The sequence below is a fragment of the Pongo pygmaeus genome, chromosome 1 (assembly GCF_028885625.2).
Source record: "Pongo pygmaeus isolate AG05252 chromosome 1, NHGRI_mPonPyg2-v2.0_pri, whole genome shotgun sequence".
Classification (NCBI taxonomy): Eukaryota; Metazoa; Chordata; class Mammalia; order Primates; family Hominidae; genus Pongo; species Pongo pygmaeus.
The window spans coordinates 169,542,082-169,565,918 of record NC_072373.2 but is presented as its reverse complement, the minus strand read 5'-3'; the positions used below and the strand labels follow the sequence as shown (position 1 = coordinate 169,565,918).

General features: G+C 39.0%; 1 long non-coding RNA gene across 1 annotated transcript in view; it reads right to left on the bottom strand.

The window, feature by feature from the left end:
• Window positions 1-7,294: 7,294 nt before the first annotated feature.
• Window positions 7,295-23,837, bottom strand: part of LOC134738579 (uncharacterized) — a 104,861-nt gene continuing 88,318 nt past the window's right edge. The window contains exons 4-5 of the long non-coding RNA XR_010124392.1: window positions 10,120-10,224; window positions 7,295-8,238 (exon numbers count right to left, since the gene is read on the bottom strand). This is a non-coding gene — a long non-coding RNA (uncharacterized LOC134738579). The remainder of the gene's footprint in view (window positions 8,239-10,119; window positions 10,225-23,837) is intronic.

Genomic DNA, 23,837 nt, shown 5'->3' with positions numbered 1-23,837 from the left:
CTTATAGAAGCTATTTATATATTAAAGATATTGTCTGTGACAAGTTGCACATATTTTGCCTTAGATCATTTGCCTTTTGACGCTGTTTATAGTACTTTTGCATGCAAATACTTTAAATACATAAAGTTGGATTTATCAGATTTTTCTTGTCCAGTTATTGCATTTTGCATAATATCGAAAAGATGTTTCTCATTCCTGGACAATAAAATAATCCTCACATATTTTCTTCTACTACCTTTATGATTTAATTTTTTACTTTTAAATAGTTGATTCATTTGGAACTCATCTTGGTGCACAGTGTGACTGTGAATCCAATTTTTTTTCCAAATAGTTACCCATCTATTACTATTACAGACTAGTCTGCCCCCCAGTTTCAACCCACCACTGATTTGAGCTGCCAATTTTATTATACACCCATTTCCCTATATATTTGAATTCCATATATATTTAGATTTTTTATTCTGTTCCATTGGTTTTACCTCTCAGCCAACATCTCATTGTTTTAGTAAAGGTTTATTATATGTTTTAATATTCCCTAAAACAAGTGCTACCTTATTGCTCTTCTATTTTTGTGTTTTCTGGCTATTCTTATCTATTTCTTTTTCCATAAGAAAAATTTTATAAAGATTTTGTGCATTTTTATTAAAATTATATTCAATTTATAAATTGATGCAAGGGAAAATTATATCTTTATTTGGTTGAGTCTTCCTATCCAACAACTGTGTATATGCTTTCTATTTGTTCAGCTCTTCTTTCGTGCAATTTCACAAATATGTTGTGTATGTGTTAAACATGTATAGATATGCACACATAGATTCATGTAGGTGTCAATGACAAAGATGTGTTCTGGGATGCATCCTTAGGCAATTTCATCATTGTGAGAACATCATAGAGTGTACTTACATAAACTTAGTGTAGTCTACTACACACCTATAGCTATTGTTCATAAGCTACATACTGGTGTGGCATATTACTGTATGAAATGCTATAGGCAATTGTGGCACAATGGTGAGTATTTGTATATCTAAACATATCTAGGCTGGACATGGTGGCACACAGCTATAATCCCAGCACTTTTGGAGGCTGAGGCAGGTGGATTACTTTAGTCTAGGAGTTCAAGACCAGCACGGGCAACATGGCAAGACACTCTCTCTACAAAAATAAAAATTAAAAAATTAAAAATTTTAAAAATCCCATATCTAAGCATAGAAAGGGTACAGCTAAAATATCATATTATATTCTTATGTGACCACTATCTTATATGTGGACTGTCATATATGCAGTCCAATGTTGACCAAAAACACTGTTACGCAGTGCATGACTATGTGTATGTGATTGCACCTATATGCACATGTAATATATATAGTTTGTATGTACATGAGACATTTGTGATGTTGCATTAGTTACCTTTCATTATCTCTGGAGAATGATTATAGAGATTTTGTCATTAGATCTATTAATATGCAGATTTTTATTAATATATGTCTCTATATTGATTCATCCTTATATTCCTGAAATAACTCATCTTCCTCATGGTATAGTATTCTCTAATATGCTGCCAGATTCTGTAAGCTAGTATTTTATTGGGAACTTTCACATCTTGATTACAAGAACTTTTTTTTTAGTGTGGAAACATTGACTACATGGTCTTTAAGGTCTCTTTAAGTTCTAATATTCATTGAGTAAAATCCAAGACAGTATGAGAATAATTAAATGCCACACTGTTTTCATAAGTTAAAAAAGTAATCAAAAGAATTCCTTTCCATTCTCTGTGCTTTCTACAGTGTCCAGCATAAAATGAGTGCACAAATAATATTTATTAAATGAGTAATAAATGAACAAATATTTACTAGACACTGGAAGGCCCACAACACCGTGCAGGATACAAACACTGACTTAAAGGGTTCCAGAGACTAATGTGATGAACTAGGAAAGAACATGGAATTTGGACTCAATTATACCTAGAATCTAACCTCAGCTCTGTTCCCCTGATTGATGAAAGATCTCACACTTGATACTTAACACATTTTCCTCATCTGTAAAATGGAGAGAATAATATATAGTATGAAGTTGGTGGTGAACATTAAGTGAAATAGTCTACGTAATTGGCAGGCATATTGCGTGATGTATAACAGATTTTTTAAAAGCGTTACTTTCCTGTCTCATTTACACTCTCCCTCCATCCTTAAGAACACATGCTATAGTACATGCATATATTTTTAATGATGATAATGATAATGAAATAAAACAAGAACGCACACAAACACAAAGTCACACAAACTACAGTTTAATACGGCCTAGGGCTGTGGTGAAGCATGGAGTTCAGAGCCAGACAGAACCGGGTTCTGACCCCAGGTCAGCCAGTATCTTACTGTATGACTGTGGGCATGTCATCTAAATCACATGTCATCTAAATCTTGGTTTCCTTTTATATAAAATGGGAATATTACTTACCATTTCATACAGTTGGTTTGAAGACTGAGACAATACATATAAAGCACCTAGCCCAAAGCAGCCATGGTACCCCCAGTGTCCCAGCTCCTTCCTGATAGTTGCACAGCTGACAGCTGATATACAGATTGCCACTGGCTGCCGAGAATTCTCTTCGGTCAGATCTCCTCCCACAGAGTGGACAATTCCAGCTGTCTGGTCAGGAGACGTGACAACGGGAAGCCCTATCCTACTCCACTTTCTTCCCTGACCTCCAATCTTCCCAGTCATATGGGCCCATCATTGTAGCACTTAATCATATGCTGTCGTATGTGGTTACTCGACTTGTTGGCGTATTATGTTCTACTCACCTAAGCACCCTATCTCATGCTGTCCTTTTCTCTCTCAAAGCATCTTTCATTGGCTTGAAGTCCGCATCAGCAAGCAATTAAATGCTGTAAATCATATAATTTTAGGGTTGGAAGGTTACTGAAAAGTGTAATATGTGAGTCCCCTCAACTACAGTTGCTTAAACTGTTGAAAAAAACTCCACTGAAAGATTCTCCTTCCCACCACAGCCTGTCCCACTGGAATGTTCGCTCCCACCCCAGGGCCTTTGCGTGGCTCTTCTCCATGCCTGAAACACTCTTCCCCACTTCCCTTCTTCCTATTTTTTAGTCCTACTCCTGTGATATTTAAAAATTGCAGGTGATTTGCCTATTCCTCTGGGAAGCCTTCCCTGAGCCCAGGCTAAACCAGGATCCCCTACAACATATCATTTTAGCTCCCTGCACTCTTCCTTTATTGTAGTTATCACAGTTAGTACTTATTCACATTGGTGATTATTTGCAAATAAATATTTTTTTCACCCACTAGGCTGCAAAATGTATAATGCCAGATGCAAGTCTGTTGTTGCTCATCATGTTTTCACTAGCACCTAATTCTGCACCTAGTCTGCAGTTCATAGTTTTTAATAGATGTTTGTTGAATTAATTTGTTAATGAATTAAACAGCTCATAAATACTTCCCAGTAAGGGTGTATTTTTACACTCTCTAAATCATTGGATCCTCACCTCAGCTCAATCACAAAGAGAGATTTAATCCTTTTTCTCTCTTTCCAAATATCTTACTTTGATGTCCAACAGCTTACTACTGAGCATCTCCATTTGATCCATTGCTTGGGAAGAATCTCCCTTTTCTTCCAATCGTGTGGTCTACCCCAACTTGTTTCCACCCCAGCCCCCAGTGTGCACACCAGACACACACACACAGGTACACACAGACTGAGGGTTCCCTTAGGCAACAGCAGGCTTTGTGTGTGGCTTCTGTATGATATAAATACTTTCTCTACATTCAAGTGTAATGTGTATGAGGTCATGATCAGTCTTAGAGTTCTCTGCAAGTCTCAGGCCAGTTTGCCTTCACACTCATTCATTGCCTTTCTCCTCTCTCTATCACAGGGGCTAGAGACTAGATGGCAAAAGGAAGGGGGAGGCCAAAGCATCCCTCATCTGGTCTCTATGCTTAAGAGCCTCATCACTGCATCACTGCCATGGCTCCAGCTCCCATCTGCCAGGCCTGCCATTTTCCAGCCTTCTCTGGTGACCTCTGCCCCAGGGCTTCAGAAACTCTCTTTTCTTTTAGTCTGGACTACAGGAAGCAGGGACTTCCTGCTGTGGCCTTACCAGCCGTCACTGACTTCTCCTCTTTTCCATCATCCATGTAACCAATTCCCTACATGAAACTTCCTCAAAGTGGTTTTTTATTTTCTTAAAAAAAATCACATGGACTGATACATGTGAAGATGACAATAGAAAGCCAGAGCAGATTTATCACCATTTCACCATGTGGTTATTTGTATGCCTTTCATTGACACCTTAGGAAGGAGGCCCCAAGTGCTATGCATTTACTACATTACCACACCAACTCCCAAAGCACCTTCTACATATTAAAACTTCCATAAATATTTGTTGAATGAATGAATGAATGAATGAATGAATTGAACCTGGAGAGCTGTAATATCTTAAGTGTTTAAAGCTTCTATGAATATCATAAAGTTATACATTAATTAGAATCAGTCTATAAGCATCTTTCTCAATAACACACGAATCTGGAAGTAATGTAATTAATTCAAAATTACATAAGCAATCAAGGTGTGCTTACTTTTCCATCAATCAAGGCATAATTACTTAGCTGTGAGAAAGCTCAAAAGGGGTTTATATAGCCTTTAATGAGGCTTACACAGCATATGACAACTCAGGAATCAGCAGAGCATTGTAAAAGCTACTAGACAATTAAAGCTGCTTAAATACCACGCGTGAAAAAAATGTCTACTCCTTCTCAGACACTATTATAATTTTTCTAATGGAATGTCTTGAGAAGATGACCAGATCTACTATTTGAATGCAATTTCTATGTCACACACACACAAACTAGATAGATACATAGATGATAGATAGATACATAGATAAATACATAGATGATAGATACATAGATAGATATACAGATGATAGATACATAGATGATAGCTAGATACATAGATAAATAGATAAGTAGCTAGCAGAGAGATCGTGGCTTAGCTTAGCTGCATTCCCTTGAAAAACAGAACTGAGAAAAGGACTTGTAATAATTTGTTTAGGAGGTAATACAGGGAGCAAGAGTGAGGTTTGGGAGTAGATGGAGGAATGTGGAAAAAGGAATGTATATTCCCAGTTCTATCTTCCATCTCTTGTATTATATGGTTTCAGGTCTCCCTGTCATCATGCATTCATTCATTCATCTAACATTTATCAGAATGCTAAGTGCCAGGCATAGCACCTGGCCTTAGAGATGCAGGGGAATGGAAAGGCAATCTCTGCCCTCATGGTTAAAATTTAGCTACAAGATCCAGCTTGTGCTTCTGGAGACTCTACCTTCAAGGCACTTCAAGCCAGCAGCATGTCTCCTCTATCAGACCTCACGGGATCCCCTGGCCCCCTGCATTCTCACTCCCCACCTATAGCCTGATTGTATGGGCCCCCTCCTGGAATTCCTTAGCATCTCATGTATTCAGATTTCTTCAGTTTTGTTTTTCTAGAATCTTTATGAATATTTTTAAATTCTAGATAATTTTTTTACCATAAATAACAGTGATGCTTCCCCTACTGGCAAAATTTGAACAGCATCCTGCAGCATCAGGGAGTTTCTTCCATTCCACTTTTCAGTATTATGTATGCGTGTTAAGGGCTTAACTTTCAGACCAAATCTTTAGCCAGAAATAATCACTCCAAAGTGAGCAGGAGACGGGGTAATATGTCAGCCATCTCTGATATTGCTGAAAGCAGCTAAGAATGTTCTGTAGCCCTCAGAAAAGACCACTGGTTCAAGGCATGTTAAAACCAGAAAGGAAAAACTCTGTTTGTCTTGACTTAGCCCCACCTAAAGTTATGCAGATAAAAAAAAAAAATGTGACCAGGGTAGCACTGTAGAAAGAGCCTGGCTTCAAGATCACACATATCTGGGTCCAAATACCTACTCAGCCGCAAACTCTCTGTGTGACCTCGACCAAGTTCCTTGGCCTCTCTGAGTCAAAGTGCTTCATCTATCAAATAGAACTAACACTTAGCTCACGGAGTTGCTATCATCTTTGTGGAGTTTTTTTGTTGTTGTTGTTTTGTTTTGTTTTTGTTTTTTTTTTATCATGACCTTTTAGCTAACAGACCATATTAGCTAAAATTATAGTCCCACCTTCAAACACTCCCTATCTCTCATCCTCACTTTTACTTTTCTCCTTTGCATTTACCACTATCTGACACTACATATATTTCTATATCTGTATCCCTCTTCCCATTTGTGTGTTGCCAGCACTATAATGGAAACTCCAAAAAAGCAAGGATTCTTGACTCTTCATGTATTTCCAATCCTTAGCACATATGGGGACTTAGTAAGTATTTGTTGAATGAGTTAGTGAATGGATGGATAGATGGATGGATGGATGGATGGATGGATGGGCAAATGAAACATTAAAAGGTACTCATTAAATGTTAGCTGAATGAAGCAAAGGGTCATAGTCTAGCTCCCATAGCTGGCACAATGATAGTAGTACCAAATAAAGTTACTACCAACAAGCTAATGGTTTCCCCATGGAGAAGACTAAGGTTTGACTGAGACTTGAATGCAAAGTGTTTTTTTATTAACAGCATAAATTATTCTGGTGAGTATCTTCTCCTTAGCATCCTAAATTTTTTACAAGTATCCAGCTCCCTGGCAGGCATCCCTACTTAATAACAACTTCTGACCCTTGAAGAGCAGTTTCCTTTGCTCAAAGCACTTTCAGATATATATTCTATTAAAGCTCCATAATCTTTGCAGCAAAAGGCTCTTCCCACCACTTCTACCTTGTGTGTTAGTAAGAGACAAAGTTTACAGTAGAGCATGCCTCAAAGAGAAATGAAGTCACCAAACTAGAGAAACTGTGCAATAGCAGATTGGGAGTAAAGCCTATAATAATAATGCCTGTTACTATTAATAAGACCTAACTTTTAACCCTCAGGCTGACACAGCCTGAGATTCAGCATGGGTTGCACAGAGACAGAGCAGTGGGAGAGGAATGGGACATTTCTAGTCATATACACTGGCTAACCCAAGACTGGCAGTCAATGAAAGTGATGGGTAAATGGTCCTTGCGACCTAATAGGAGTTGAACGAGTGATTCTCTAGTGAGTAGATGAATAGATGAATGAATAAACTATTTATTTGTTTCCATTCATAAATACTTATGAAGCACCTCTGTTGCATCAGGTCCTGTGGTAGATGCAGAGTTACAAAGATGATCAAGACATGACAGAGGGGCTTGGGCTACACCTATAAGACTTTTTTAGCCTTCAAATCTGTCTTCAAAAAAGCAAAAGCCCAATATGCAAAACAGTTCAAAACTTAACCTGCTCCAAATCACAGCAGGCTGTGTGTGGTGGGAGGACGGAGGAAAGGGCCTTCACTCCGGTGGGGTGTCTGAGGAAGCCCTGTGGCTCCCCGGAGCATGTTCAAAACATTGCCCTAGATGAACATTCAGGTGCTTCTGCAACAGAGAATGCCAGGATTCTGTGGATGATCCATTAAGAGAGAAGGCTCTGAGGTTTAGAAGACAAGAAGGAAGGGTTCAGCACTCAGTATCTAGAGAGGATGTTGCTAGAGGGTTCCTTGGAGACCAAGGGTTGGTGAAGGCCAAGGCTTTGAGGCAGAAAACTGTCATGGACATTAGTCATTTTTGTTGCTGCCCAGTATGAGTCTTGTTGTAGGATAAAATTGCTTCTCCTTAAAGAGGCAGGAATGCTAGATACTTGCTTTCCTGGTTTCATTTGCATCTAAGGCACAGGACTGAATCAAGATCTTAGGGACACAAGGAAACATGTCTCTCCTTGCATTGCCTCTCTGCTCTCTTCTCCCTTCCCCTCTCTTACCCTCCCCTTCTGTTTCCTCCCCTCTCCTCTCCTATCCTCCCTTTCTCCCCACCTCAGTGTCTGAGGTTGCAATGTCAGACCCTGACACAGTCAAGCAATGCTGGGGGATCAGGGAGCACTTTGCTCATCAGATCATTCCTCTCCAGCCCTCACCTCACACCTGCTCTGCAGCTTTCCAACCATTCTGTGAACTGCCTGATACCATCTAATAAATTTCTTCTCTCCTTTATCAGCCTGAGCCAGTCTCTGCTGCTTACAGACCAAAGCCATAAGAGGCCCAGGACACAAATGGGAAGACTGGGAGATAGGCATGCTTATTCTTCCTCAGAAGTTCTCCTGAAATCCAAGCTGAAAACTGGCTCCAACGGGGCTGCAAAAAAAAAAAAAAAAAAAGCACTGAAAAGTTTCCAGTAGCGTCACCAGGGAAGAGTCCCAGGTTTTCTCTTTCAATACACAGCTTTAAAAAATGAAAAGACTTCCTATCCTCAAGCCTCTGTATTTATATTTTGGAAACTGTCAGCAAAGACAGAGGTTTCTTCCTGACCAGAACTTTGGTCAATCTAAGAGTCAGATGTTCTGAGGAGCCATTTTTCATGTGGGGAACTCCTTAAAGAGAAATCCAGGTGGCTGTCAGCCTAATAGCCAAGTTGTTGACAAAGCACAAGAGTTTCTGATATTTCCTGGACACCAATCCATATTGCTTTAACAGAATTTTGTTGCATTGAATTTGATATTCCCCCCAAAACCATTAATCCAGTCTCAGCTACTTCTGTTGGTTGGAATTGACTTGGCAGCTGTACTTAGAGAGGTTCAGAGAAAGGAAAATACTCTCCTGTGTTAATTAAACAATGTTGACTAGAAATAAAGTCCTAGTTAGGGAATCAGGAGTTAGGAAATTGGAGTTCTTGTCCTAGAGTTGCCAGTTTCCATTTTGTGACCTTGATGTTCCCTCTCTATGAAATGGGGAAAATATGCTTTATGAGATTCTCGTGGAGATATAACCATATACATATATTCTCGTGAGGACTGAATAATATCCACCCATAAAGTTTAACTGCTGTTATCGTTATTTCTTTCTCAACATTCTTAATATAAAGTCAGAAGCAAGGATAGCCAGAGATGCTGGGAAAGGCATATATATGGATGGCAAAGAAGAGAAGCTGCGACGATGAGAAGAAAGAGACTTTGGAGTCAGAAGGTTGTGCTTCCCACCAGCTGTGCAATTGTGGACAACCTATTTCAGCTTTCTGAAACTCCACTTTCTTTTCTATAGCATAGAGATTAAATTGTGAAGATTAAATGAAATAACTATAAATAGTTATTTATACAAGTACAATATTTATTTATACAAGTTATTTATACAAGTACAATAGTTACTGTACTTGAGTACAATGCTTAGTTCATAGTACATGCTCAGTCAATGTTAATTTCCTTCCACTGTTCCCTTCTTAACAAAGAAGAGAGAGGCTTACTTACAGAGAAGTAAACCAAGAGTTGGCAAATACAGCCAGAAAGCTAAATGCGCCCACCACCTCTTTGTATAAGCAAAGTTTTTTGGTTTTTTGTTTTGTTTTGTTTTGTTTTTGAGATGGAGTCTTGCTCTGTCGCCCAGGCTGGAGTGCAATGGCACAATCTCAGCTTACTGCTGCAACCTCCGCCTCCCGGATTCAAGTGATTCTCCTACTTCAGCCTCCCGAGTAGCTGGGACTACAGGCGCCCACCACCACACCCGGTTACTTTTTGTATTTTTAGTAGAGACAGGGTTTCACCATATCGGCTAGGCTGGTCTCGAACTCCTGACCCTGTTATCTGCCCGCCTCAGCTTCCTAAAGTGCTGGGATTACAGGCATGAGCCAGCGCACCTGGTCAGCAAAGTTTTATTGAACACAGACATGCTCATTTGTTTACTATTTTCTATGACCACTTTAGTTGTTACAGAGATCACATAGTCTGCAAAGCCTAAAATATTTACTACCGGGTTTTTTATAGAAAAAGTTTTCTGACCCCTGACCTAAGCTACTCAAGTCCAATCTACACACTTACAACTTTCAAAACATAAAATTAAGACAATTTAATAATTTGCCTAAGGTCACAAGGGTACATGGCAAGGGAAGGGCAAGCTAATGAATGCCCCCTACTGGGCAGTAGAGGCGATGTTATGCGACATGGTTAACAGCTCAGACTAAACATCGTTCAAATCCAGGCTCTGCCACTTACTAGCTATGCAACCTTTGAGGAGTTGCAAACTTACCTCACACAGTGACTGTAGTGTTAATAATTTGTGATAATGACTCTTGAAAAATGACATCCTTTATCGTACAATGTCTTCTTTTCATCACTATAATAAATTTTTTACCTAAAAACGTATAAATAAACAAGATATAAGAAGTGAAATTTTGACATTGGTGTCTCAGGCAAAGATATAACCCTTATTTACTCAACACAACAGTTTATCTTGGAGATTACCAGATGGAACAAATCTGAATTGCACACCACCTGTGTATGAGCTCAGTACAGCTTGCTTTTTGTACAAATGTCAAGAAATTATTCAGTCTGTAGCTATAGCTGTGGGGTTCAGATCAGTGTATATCATATATATACCCCTCTCTTTCCAGATTTTCTTTTATTAGTTTTGATACATTTCAGAGAGAAACATCTCTGCCTTCAGATCCCCAGGGCCCTTCTTTCACAAAGCCCTGCTAAAAAGAAATAATCTGACCTTAGTGTTAACATATTGCCATGAAGCAAAATCATTCATTGAATATTAATAATAACTCAGTTTTTCTATGGAATAGTTGTAGAGGCTTTCTGAGTTTTAAGCCTTTTTAATCATTGTATACAATTTCAAGAGGATTTTACTTTTTTCTTGTAGAAAAAAAGACCACCAAAATGAGAAAAATAGGGGCTATTTATTCAAAGCTTACTATAGCAAAGGAATCAGCCACCGTCACTTCCATTTGGCAGAGACTCAAAGTCAGGCAGAAGAAGCAAGGAAAGCTTTATAGTTAAAAAAAAAAAAAAAAGAGAGAGAAAAGGGGGAGTGTTCAGGTATGCTCTAATTAGAAGTTGTTGGCATGGGGAAGCTGAAGACAGGTTATAAAAATGGGATATATTATGTGATTTTTTTTTAAGGGAGTCATATGGTTTGGCTGTGTCCCCACCCAAATCTCATCTTGAATTGTAGCTCTCATAATTCTCATGTGTTGTGGGAGGGACCCAGTGGGAGGTAACTGAATCATGGGGGCAGGTCTTTCCTGTGCTGTTCTCATGATAGTGAATAAGTCTCACGAGATCTGATGGTTTTATAAAGAGGAGTTCCCCTACAGAAGTTCTTTCTTGCCTGCTGCCATGTAACATGTGCCTTTCACCTTTCTCCTTCCACCATCATTGTGAGGCCTCCCCAGCCACGTGGAACTGTGAGTCCATTAAACCTCTTTTTTTAAATATAAATTACCCAGTCTTAGGTATGTCTTTATCAGCAGCATGAAAACAGACTAATACAGGGAGCATATTTGGTTTTCTCTGGTTGGACTGGAATTAGAAGTGAAAGCCACAAATAGGAAAGCTGGCAGTCATTAACAAAGTTCTGACTGTTTGGGGTCAATTGATGCAAAGTCATGATTTGCTTTCCGGGATCAATAGCCAGAGAGGTTGTGGGTCAGTGTTCTACTGCCATATATGATCTGGTCACTGTCCAGACAATGTCCCTCAGTCCCCCCTTTCAGTCATTCTCTCACTTGCAAGAGGTTGGTCAATTCAAGGAAGACCAGAAATGCAGACCTTCTCTGATGGAAGGTTGTCTGCTTGTCTCCATAGTCAACTGTATCACAAGATCTTCTTGATCTTTTTACTGCTGTATCATCATGACAATCATTTGATGAGAGAGCTGCTACACAAAAGCATTTAAGACTCTGGATAGAATATAATGAACAAGGATTACAACCACTATGACCAAAACAAAGATAAGTAATAGTCCCACTAAGACAGCTAGACCCAGGAACCGCAATTGCCACCTCAGGTAAACAGAATGAATCCCAGAGACCAAGAGGAAGAACCTTAGAGCATCAAGTCACTTTTTCTTTAAGGTGAAGTGTAGCCTACTTGACTATGCCTGCTTCATAGATCTAAGTAAATAAGAAATATTAACAATGATACAAACACCACACTGACTAGCCAACAAGAAATTTAGAGTAATGACATTGTCCATCATTACTCCTGCCAATAAGTTGAGACTGATCTGTACTCTATCTAAGGCAGAAGGAGTACATTAATTAATAACTTCTGCTGAGTTAATTCTAAGTTTCTTTCAATATTTTCTACTTGTTTGAGTCTCACCACTGGGAACATTCCTTTCATTGTTCACATAAACAATGAGTAAGTAATTCCCCCAAATGGAGGACTTACGATGGAGCTATCAACTGAGTTAGAATTTCCAGCCTTGGTGATTTATAGAATTAGAATCTCTGTATACTGACAGGTCTCAGAATATTATTTCTAAAGTGCAGAAGATATTAGTCTTAAGAAAAGATGACCAGGAAATCCTAGAAGTATATGATAGTCGCACATGGACACTTAGGAAAAAATTTAGTTGTTTATGGTATGAGGTCAGAATCAATGCTTTACTTCAGCTCTGTCACACATTTTTATCTTTATTAGTCTCTTCCAAGTGGCAATAATTTGGCCAATCACCTTAAGAAAGTTGCTGAATTCAAATTTATATTACCTAAGTTCCAATCAATAGATTGTAACAATGTATTCCTTTTCTGGGGGAAAAGAAAGACACTGGCAAAGTTATAGGTTGGTTCATTTTAGTACATTTGTCCTTGTAGGTGCAAATGGAAATGCAATCAGTAGTTCCTCATGGCTTTATTTGGTGAGACTGAAATTGCCCTAAGATATCATGGGGGTCCATTGATTAATGGTATATCCAAAAGTTGGTAAAGTTGAAGGCAGGGCTATGGTTTGGAATAATCAAAGAATGAGTTTGAATGAGAATGTTCCAACCTAATAGTTATCATAAAGATGAATGAAAATAAAAAAGAAGCCATTATGGGTGGACAACAATCAGGGCTCTATAGAACGTGAGAAGATAAGTGTTTATAAGCAAGCAGATGAAAAACAAAACAGGAATTATACAGCGGTCTTGGTCGGGAGGGGAAGCTGTCCATTATCTGAGGTCATAAGATTGTTCTCATGGTCTCAGGTCAGATGACTACTTCCAAAGATCACCTGCTTCTGGAGAATCTCTGAAAATCTTGTTTGAGGTTCCATATTAACATATAATAGCCTTCCAATTGTATGGAATTCTGTATTTTTTTTCATTGTAAAACAGAAACCCAAGGATTAATTTCCAGGAGTTCCACTCCTGCATTTGTTGTTAAAGTACCTTCCAATGAGGTTTGAGTGCAGTTTTTCTATTATGTCTCTTCCAGCAGATGAAATCTCCTCATTGCAAGTCATGAAAACTTTGCTTAGTTAGATGTGTGAGAGAATGGCCTTAAAATACTGGTGGTAGAAATGGACTTAGTACTTGAGTCCCTTGCAGTATTTTGCCATGTCTTCATGCGACAGGGCAGAATCTAGTATTAAAGATGAAATCTATTAATTCATGATGCTTCCAGTTACCAGTTAATAAGGGAACAACTGGTTGTTTCCAAGGAAGTAGATCATATGGCCATAATGGCTAGTAGAAATACCTTTGGTCAAGAGAGAAAAAGGATTATTAAAAGGTTTTATAATTATGCTACTTTTAATTTAAGGGTGCCATTTGTTCTTTCTACCTTTCCAAAAGATTTGGATGGAAAAAAGCAGTGTAGTTTTCAGCTTTGATAATGCCTTACAGTGTTCTTTTATAATGGTTCCTGTAAAGTGTGTGTCTCAGTTACTTAATATATAAAAATTGGAATACCCCAGATTGGAAACAAAAAATCAAGCAGCTTTGTAGTAACTATAAGTTCTGTAGCTTTTTGGCAAGGAAATACTTCAACATCAACACATACTGAAAATAGACATATAATAACTAAAACATAAACTCCATGGAGAGACGAAGCTGGATGAAATCCAGCTCTTTTTCTATGGGCCTCAACCTATATAATAACTACCTCACTAGGAAGTAGAAGTAGTATTTAAAAGTTCCTTAACTTGTCTATTTTTAATGAGGATGTCAGAGGAGATGAGAAACCTTCTGTTTCCAAAGCATCTTAAAGTCAAGTATTACTCCAAAAGCATACATGTTATTGTACATATATTTACATTCTGGTCTTTGGCCAGTTTACATGCTCTAGTAAATACAATAAGTTCTGCCATCCAGGTTTATTTTACCTGAAGTAGAGAACTATATTCTAAAGAAGAGCTTAAATTAGTGATAGCATATCCTGTTTGATAACTACTACCTTCTGATTTAAGTATGGTCCATCAACAAATAATATTTGGACCAAGTTCTTGATGGGAGTCTCTTCTACACATCAGTAAAATAAAGACAGCTCCCTAATTGAGTTTAGAGAATGATAAGATTTCCCTTGCTTCCTTTAGGGGCAGGAGAATGGCAGGACTGAGAGTGTTTTGGTGGTAAATAGTAATAGGAAAGGAAGAAAGTGACAGAATCTCTTAAGTAGTTAATCAGATGGCTGGGAAACATAACGTGTTCTCAATCAGTAGTAATTCTGTGCTTGGTGAGAAACTGTGGGGTGAAGCAAGGAGCTTAAAACTAGTTCATCAGAGGCATGAATGAGTTTGGTTGCAGCAGCTATTGCCCTAAGATATATAAGGGCTTAAGCTTTTGTAATAGGACCAAGGGTGAGGCTATAGTAACTGGTGAATTTGTGATGACTCCTATAAAGTTGAGTTAAAATCTCAGTGCTCTTCCAGATTGTTCATGCACAAGTAGACCAAAGGGATTTTTGTAGTTAGGGATGCCTAAGAAAGGAGGCTGTTGAAGAACCATCTTCAAATTTTAGAAGGCTTTTTCATATTTGCATTCCCACAGGAGCTCTATAGAACATGAGAAGGTAAGTGTTTATAAGCTCTATAGAACATGAGCTGGGTCACACATTTTTATCTTTATTAGTCTCTTTCAAGTGGCAAGAATTTGGCCAATCACCTTAAGAAAGTTGCTGAATTCAAATTTATATTACCTATTTCCTACCTGTTACTGAGGACTTAGTTCATAATTAAGTGTGAAAATCTAAGAAAAAATTTGGCACTCTTCTGCAATATCAAGTTTAACTTAGAAATTCTCTCAAATGTCATTCACCAAGGGGTCTAGAATAAGTTTGATTGTCTTTAGTCTATCAGGAGATTGCATTTTTCCCTCCATAGATGGGTCTGGTCCTAAATAATGGACGATGTTTTGGCAAAAATTGTAATTTTATCTTCTAGGACTTTATGTCCTTTTCAATTTAAAATATGAGGAAGTAGGGGGAAGGTTTCAAGATGGCCAAATAGGAACAGCTCCAGTCTACAGCTCCCAGCATGAGCAACGCAGAAGACGGGTGATATCTGCATTTCCAACTGAGGTACCGGGTTCATCTCACTGTGGCTTGTCAGACAGTGGGTGCAGGACAGTGGGTGCAGCCCACCGAGTGTGAGCTGAAGCGGGGCAAGGCATCGCCTCACCTGGGAAGTGCAAGGGGTCAGGGAATTCCTTTTCCTAGCCAAGGGAAGCTGTGACAGACGGCACCTGGAAAATCAGGTCACTCCTACCCTAATACTGTGCTTTTCCAATGGTCTTAGCAAACAGCACACAAGGAGATTGCATCCCACTCCTGGCTCTGAGAGTCCCACGCCCACGGAGCCTGGCTCATTGCTAGCACAGCAGTCTGAGATCAAACTGCAAGGTGGCAGCGAGGCTGGGGGAGGGGCGCCCACCATTGCTGAGGCTTGAGTAGGTAAGCAAAGCAGCCAGAAAGTTCGAACTGGGTGGAGCCCACCGCAGCTCAAGAAGGCCTGCCTGCCTCTGTAGACTCCATCTCTGGGGGCAGGGCACAGACAAACAAAAGGCAGCAGTAACCTCTGCAGACTTTAATGTCCCTGTCTGACAGCTTTGAAAAGAGTAGTGGTTCTCCCAGCATGGAGTTTGAGATCAGAGAACAGTCAGACTGCCTCCTCAAATGGGTCCCTGACTCCCGAGTAGCCTAACTGGGAGGCACACCCCAGTAGGGGCACACTGACACCCCACACGGCCGGGTACCCCTCTGAGACAAAGCTTCCAGAGGAACGATCAGGCAGCAACATTTGCTGTTCAGCTATATTCGCTGTTCTGCAGCCTCTGCTGCTGATACCCAGGCAAACAGGGTCTGGAGTGGACTTGCAGCAAACTCCAGTAGACCCACAGCTAAGGATCCTGACTGCTAGAAGGAAAACTAACAAACAGAAAGGACATCCACACCAAAACCCCATCTATATGTCGCCATCATCAAAGACCAAAGGTAGACAAAACCACAAAGATGGGGAAAAAACAGAGCAGAAAAGCTGAAAATTCTAAAAATCAGAGGGCCTGTCCCCCAACAAAGGAACGCAGCTCCTTGCCAGCAATGGAGCAAAGCTAGATGGAGAATGATTTTGACGAGTTGAGAGAAGAAGGCTTCAGATGATCAAACTTCTCCAAGCTAAAGGAGCAAGTTCAAACCCATCGCAAAGAAGCTAACACCTTGAAAAAAGATCAGACGAATGGCTAACTAGAATAACCAGTGTAGAGAAGTCCTTAAATGACCTGATGAAGCTGAAAACCATGGCACGAGAACTACGTGACGAATGCACAAGCTTCAGCAGCCGATTCGATCAACTGGAAGAAAGGGTATCAGTGATTGAAGATCAAATGAATGAAATGAAGCAAGAAGAGAAGTTTAGAGAAAAAGGAGTAAAAAGAAATGAACAAAGCCTCCAAGAAATATGGGACTATGTGAAAAGACCAAATCTACGCCTGATTGGTGTACCTGAAAGTGATGGGGAGAATGGAACCAAGTTGGAAAACACTCTGCAGGATATTATCCAGGAGAACTTCCCCAGTCTAGCAAGGCAAGCCAACATTCAACTTCAGGAAATACAGAGAACACCACAAAGATACTCCTCGAGAAGAGCAACACCAAGACACGTAATTGTCAGATTCACCAAAGTTGAAATGAAGGAAAAACTGTTAAGGGCAGCCAGAGAGAAAGGTCAGGTTACCCACAAAGAGAAGCCCATCAGACTAACAGCGGATCTCTCAGCAGAAACTGTACAAGCCAGGAGAGAGTGGGGGCCAATATTCAACATTCTTAAAGAAAAGAATTTTCTTTTCTTTTCTTTATTCTACTTCAAGTTTTAGGGTACATGTGCACAACATGCAGGTTTGTTGCATATGTATACATGTGCCATGTTAGTGTGCTGCACCCATTAATTCTTCATTTAACATTAGGTATATCTCCTAATGCTATCCCTCCCCCTTCCCCCCATCCCACAACAGGCCCAAATGTGTGATGTTCCCCTTCCTGAGTCCATGTGTTCTCATTGTTCAATTCCCACCTATGGAGAACACGCGGTGTTTGGTTTTTTGTCTTTGCAATAGTTTGCTGAGAATGATGTTTCCAGCTTCATCCATGTCCCTACAAAGGACATGAACTCATCATTTTTTATGGCTGCATAGTATTCCACGGTGTATATGTGCCACATTTTCTTAATCCACTCTATAACTGATGGACATTTAGGTTGGCTCCAAGTCTTGGCTATTGTGAATAGTGCCACAATAAACATACGTGTGCATGTGTCTTTATAGCAGCATGATTTATAATCCTTTGGGTATATACCCAGTAAAGGGATGGCTGGGTCAAATGGAATTTCTAGTTCTAGATCCCTGAGGAATCACCACACTGTCTTCCACAATGGTTGAACTAGTTTACGGTCCCACCAACAGTGCAAAAGTGTTCCTATTTCTCCACATCCTCTCCAGCACCTGTTGTTTCCTAACTTTTTAATGATCGCCACTCTAACTGGTATGAGATGGTATCTCATTGTGGTTTTGATTTGCATTTCTCTGATGGCCAGTGATGATGAGCATTTTTTCATGTGTCTTTTGGCTGCATAAATGTCTTCTTTTGAGAAGTGTCTGTTCATATCCTTCGCCCACTTGTGGATGGGGTTGTTTGTTTTTTCTTGTAAATTTGTTTGAGTTCTTTGTAGATTCTGGATATTAGTCCTTTGTCAGATGAGTAGATTGCAAAAATTTTCTCCCATTCTGTAGGTTGCCTGTTCATTCTGATGGTAGTTTCTTTTGCTGTGCAGAAACTCTTTAGTTTAATTAGATCCCATTTGTCAATTTTGGTTTTTGTTGCTATTGCTTTTGGTGTTTTAGACATGAAGTCCTTGCCCATGCCTATGTCCTGAATGCTATTGCCTAGGTTTTATTCTAGGATTTTTATGGTTTTAGGTCTAACATTTAAGTCTTTAATCCATCTTGAATTAATTTTTGTATAAGGTATAAGGAAGGGATCCAGTTTCAGCTTTCTACATATGGCTTGCCAGTTTTCCCAGCACCATTTATTAAATAGGGAATCCCTTCCCCATTGCTTGTTTTTGTCATGTTTGTCAAAGATCAGATAGTGGTAGATATGTGGCATTATTTCTGAAGGCTCTGTTCTGTTGCACTGGTCTATATCTCTGTTTTGGTACCAGTACCATGCTGTTTTGGTTACTGTAGCCTTGTAGTGTAGTTTGAAGTCAGGTAGCATGATGCCTCCAGCTTTGTGCTTTTCCCTTAGGATTGACTTGGCAATGCGGGCTCTTCTTTGGTTCCATATGAACGTTAAAGTAGTCTTTTCCAATTCTGTGAAGAAAGTCATTGGTAGCTTGATGGGGATGGCATTGAATCTGTAAATTACCTTGGACAGTATGGCCATTTTCATGATATTGATTCTTCCTACCCATGAGCATGGAATATTCTTCCATTTGTTTGTATCCTCTTTTATTTCATTGAGCAGTGGTTTGTAGTTCTCCTTGAAGAGGTCTTTCACATCCCTTGTAAGTTGGATTCCCAGGTATTTTATTCTCTTTGAAGCAATTGTGAATGGGAGTTCACTCATGATTTGGCTCTCTGTCTGTTATTGGTGTATAAGAATGCTTGTGATTTTTGCACATTGATTTTGTATCCTGAGACTTTGCTGAAGTTGCCTATCAGCTTAAGGAGATTTTGGGCTGAGACAATGGGGTTTTCTAGATATACAATCATGTCATCTGCAAACAGGGACAATTTGACTTCATCTTTTCCTAATTGAATACCCTTTATTTCCTTCTCCTGCCTGATTGCCCAGGCCAGAATTTCCAACAGTATGTTGAATAGGAGTGGTGAGAGAGGGCATCCCTGTCTTGTGCCAGTTTTCAAAGGGAATGCTTCTGGTTTTTGCCCATTCAGTATGATATTGGCTGTGGGTTTGTCATAGATAGCTCTTATTATTTTGAGATACATCCCATCAATACCTAATTTATTGAGAGTTTTTAGCATGAAGGGTTGTTGAATTTTGTCAAAGGCCTTTTGATTTGCATATGTTGAACCAGCCTTGCATCCCAGGGATGAAGCCCACTTGATCATGGTGGATAAGCTTTTTGCTGTGCTGCTGGATTCGGTTTGCCCAGTATTTTATTGAGGATTTTTGCATCGATGGTCATCAGGGATATTGGTCTAAACTTCTCTTTTTTTGTTGTGTCTGTGCCAGGCTTTGGTATCAGGATAATGCTGGCCTCATAAAACGAGTTAGGGAGGATTCCCTCTTTTTCTATTGATTCGAATAGTTTCAGAAGGAATGATACCAGCTCCTCCTTGTACCTCTGGTAGAATTTGGCTGTGAATCCTTCTGGTTCTGGACTTTTTTTGGTTGGTAGGGTATTAATCATTGCCTCAATTTCAGAGCCTGTTATTGATCTATTCAGGGATTCAACTTCTTCTTCCTGGTTGAATCCCTGAATAGTCTTGTGAAGGTGTATGTGTCGAGGAATTTATCCATTTCTTCTAGATTTTCTAGTTTATTTGTGTAGAGGTGTTTATAGTATTCTCTGATGGTAGTTTGTATTTCTGTGGAATTGGTGGTGATATCCCCTTTATCATTTTTTATTGCGTCTATTTGATTCTTCTCTCTTTTCTTCTTTGTTAGTCTTGCTAGCGGTCTATCAGTTTTGTTGATCTTTTTAAAAAACCAGCTCCTGGATTCATTGATTTTTTGAAGGGTTTTTTGTGTCTCTATTTCCTTCAGTTCTGCTCTGATCTTAGTTATTTCTTGCCTTCTGCTAACTTTTGAATGTGTTTGCTCTTGCTTCTCTAGTTCTTTTAATTGTGATGTTAGGGTGTCAATTTTAGATCTTTTCTGCTTTCACTTGTGGGCATTTAGTGCTATAAATTTCCCTCTACCTACTGCTTTAAATGTGTCCCAGAGATTCTGGTATGTTGTGTCTTTGTTCTCATTGGTTTCAAAGAACATCTTTATTTCTGTCTTCATTTCATTATGTACCCAGTAGTCATTCAGGAGCAGGTTGTTCAGTTTCCATGTAGTTGAGTGGTTTTGAGTGTTTCTTAATCCTGAGTTCTAGTTTGATTGCACTGTGGTCTGAGAGACAGTTTGTTATAATTTCTGTTCTTTTACATTTGCTGAGGAGTGTTTTATTTCCAACTATGTGGTCAATTTTGGAATAGGTGTATTGTGGTACTGAAAAGAATGTATATTCTGTTGATTTGGGGTGGAGAGTTCTGTAGATGTCTATTAGGTCCACTTGGTGCAGAGCTGAGTTCAGTTCCTGGATATCTTTGTTAACTTTCTGTCTCGTTGATCTGTCTAATGTTGACAGTGGGGTGTTAAAGTCTCCCATTATTATTGTGTGTGAGTCTAAGTCTCTTTGTAGGTCACTCAGGACTTGCTTTATGAATCTGGGTGCTCCTGTATTGGGTGCATATATATTTAGGATAGTTAGCTCTTCTTGTTGAATTGATCCCTTCTTTGTCTCTTTTGATCTTTGTTGGTTTAAAGTCTGTTTTATCAGAGACTAGGATTGCAACCCTTGCCTGTTTTTGTTTTCCATTTGCTTGGTAGATCTTCCTCCATCCCTTTATTTTGAGCCTATGTGTGTGTCTGCACATGAGATGGGTCTCCTGAATACAGCACACTGATGGGTCTTGACTCTTTATCCAATTTGCCAGTCTGTGTCTTTTAATTGGAGCATTAAGCCCATTTACTTTAAGGTTAATATTGTTATGTGTGAATTTGATCCTGTCATTATGATGTTAGCTGGTTATTTTGCTCATTAGTTGATGCAGTTTCTTCCTAGCCTTGATGGTCTTCACAATTTGGCATGTTTTTGCAGTGGCTGGTACCAGTTGTTCCTTTCCATGTTTAGCGCTTCCTTCAGGAGCTCTTTTAGGGCAGGCCTGGTGGTGACAAAATCTCTCAGCATTTGCTTGTCTGTAGAGGATTTTATTTCTCCTTCACTTATGAAGCTTAGTTTGGCTGGAAATGAAACTCCGGGTTGAAAATTCTTTTCTTTAAGAATGTTGAATATTGGCCCCCACATGTATCCTAGAAGTTAAAGTATAATAAAAAAAATATATATATATATATATATATATATGAGGAAGTAAATGGTATACATTTTACAGGCTTTCTTGTTCTCTGAGCAAAGTAGATCAGCTGCATATTATATCAGAATCATAAGGAAAATTTAGATCTTTTAAGTCTTAATTGGGAACCTGGGAAAAATAGAAGGTGATTTCAGTGAATACCTGGGGCATCACTATTCAAATACTTTGTCATCCTCCCCAGGGGAGGGCAAAAATTTTTTTTGTCTTAGACTAAAGACAGACTAACAAAGGCAGAACAAATGTCTACTATAGTGAAGCAAGTGGCCTAAGGATGATATTTAGGTTAGATATTACCAGAAATGGAGGAATTACAATTCTGTTGATGGCTCTGAGATCTTCAACTAATCAATATCTTTATCCATTTGGTTGGTTGTTTTTGGTTTTTTGTTTGTTTGCTTGTTTTGTTTTGTTTTGTTTCACTGGATGAACAGGATGGTTACTAGGCCTACTATGGGATATGAAAAGGCCTTTGCTAAAAAGCCTTCAACTATAGGTTTGTGTCTTTATTTTCTCTCTCTCTCTCTCTCTCTCTCTCTTGCTTCATGGAATGTTAGGGAAGTTTAGGTAACAGTTTGGAGAACTTCAATAGGTCTGTCCAATTATTTTCCTTATGTCAGTGGCATTTTTCATTCACAGAGAGTCAAGATCTCTGCATGGGGTATATACGTCAACAATAATGAGGGAAGCAAAGGTATACCCAGAGCAGGCACAACTTGATTATGAACACAGCAGACCTCAAAGTCCTAAAGAAGTTGTTCCTCTGGTGTTCTTTTAATATTACAATTCCATTTGCAAAGTAAGTCTCTCATTATATTTACAACAGTGGTATCACAGAGCAGAAAGGAATGCTTTACAATCAGGGTCAAGGTTATAATTAAAGCCTAGGAGACAGGGAATCTACGCATTATTTGAAATACCTACCACCTGTATGGTATGTTTACTCCAAGGAAGAAGTTGAGTAAAGGAGGCAGAGTTTAATGTAGAAAGAGTAGTATATATGTCTACCAGAATCTGGTGAGGTTTCAACATTTATATTTATAGTTAATTCATCCTGTATGTTTAAGACTAAGGCAAAATGTTGGGCACTATTTTCTTCCTTAGGGAGCTCTTGTTGATCTGAATTGGGAAATTTTTCTTTATCATGGCTTTTCTTTTCCAAGATGAAACCATCTTTTTTCCCTTGTTTCTTCTGTTTACAATTTCTACAGGTATCTTTGTTAATAGATAGTCTGTTAGGAAGTTAGCCACCCAGCTGTTTGATCTGCAGAGGTGTAAGTTTATTTGGTTCCTGTCTCATTTTGTTCTAGAGCCCTTTCAAGACATTTTACCTGGTGTTGTAGTTCAGATAAAAGGCTTACTTTCCGTTCTAATTTCTGTTTTCTTATTAGGTCCCCAATGAAAGGGCTGCTGTTATGTCAACATCTTCTTTAACTACCAGATGTTGTCAGATGGTATTTTCTAGCCTATCCTGAAATCCTCTATAGTTTCATCTTTTCTCTGTTTGCATGATTTAATTGCAGTCCAATTAATTTTTATTGCAAATGTTTAAGATATGGCTTTTGGGAAACTTTGTCCTACTTTCCAGCCCTATTTTTTGACTCTGAGATTTATTATGGAAAGTGGGATCCTACAGACCCCTTTTTGGATCAGTCTCATTTCTTTTGCCACCAAGAATTTAGTATCTAAAGTTCCAACCAACATGAGTACAAGTGGATATAAATCAGTTAACTCTGTTGAGTGCGTACGAGGTGTATGCACTCAAAACAATTCTAAATTCTTCTATGAATAGCTGCTGGTCATGCCTGGATTTAGGGAACTTCATAATTATGGTTCTTAATTCAGCTTGGCTCCAAGGTTTTAATTCTATTGTAGCTTTCATCTGGCTCATGGGCAAGATGATAGATGTTTAGAGGCAACTGACATTTTTAGGCCTTTAAACGAGTCTTTAGGAAAAGGTAGGGCATCTGGACAAGGTGAGTAGGTAAGATGAGTCCATGGATGTGCAGAAGAGGAGAGATTGGAAAAATAGAGAAAAAAAGTAGAGCTGGACATAGGGAGGTACCTGGAGGACAAGGAGGAAGACAATTTACTAGGGAAAATAAATACAGTATATTGTTACCTAAGTGTGTCAAATTGTTCACTTGCTTTGGCCAAAAAAAAAAATAAATCTGTTAGTAAAGCAATGTTTTCTCAGAATTTTGTTTTGAGGCCTCCGAATACTAATTAAATTTTTGAAATGCTACCAATTGGGCCTGAGAAATCTTAATTCCTTTTATTTTCTAAAGCATCTCTCAAATGAAAAATTTTGTTCAAGTTCAAACATTCCCCAAAGTGGCCACTGAATGCCCAAATCATCTGTGGCAAAATTCTACTAT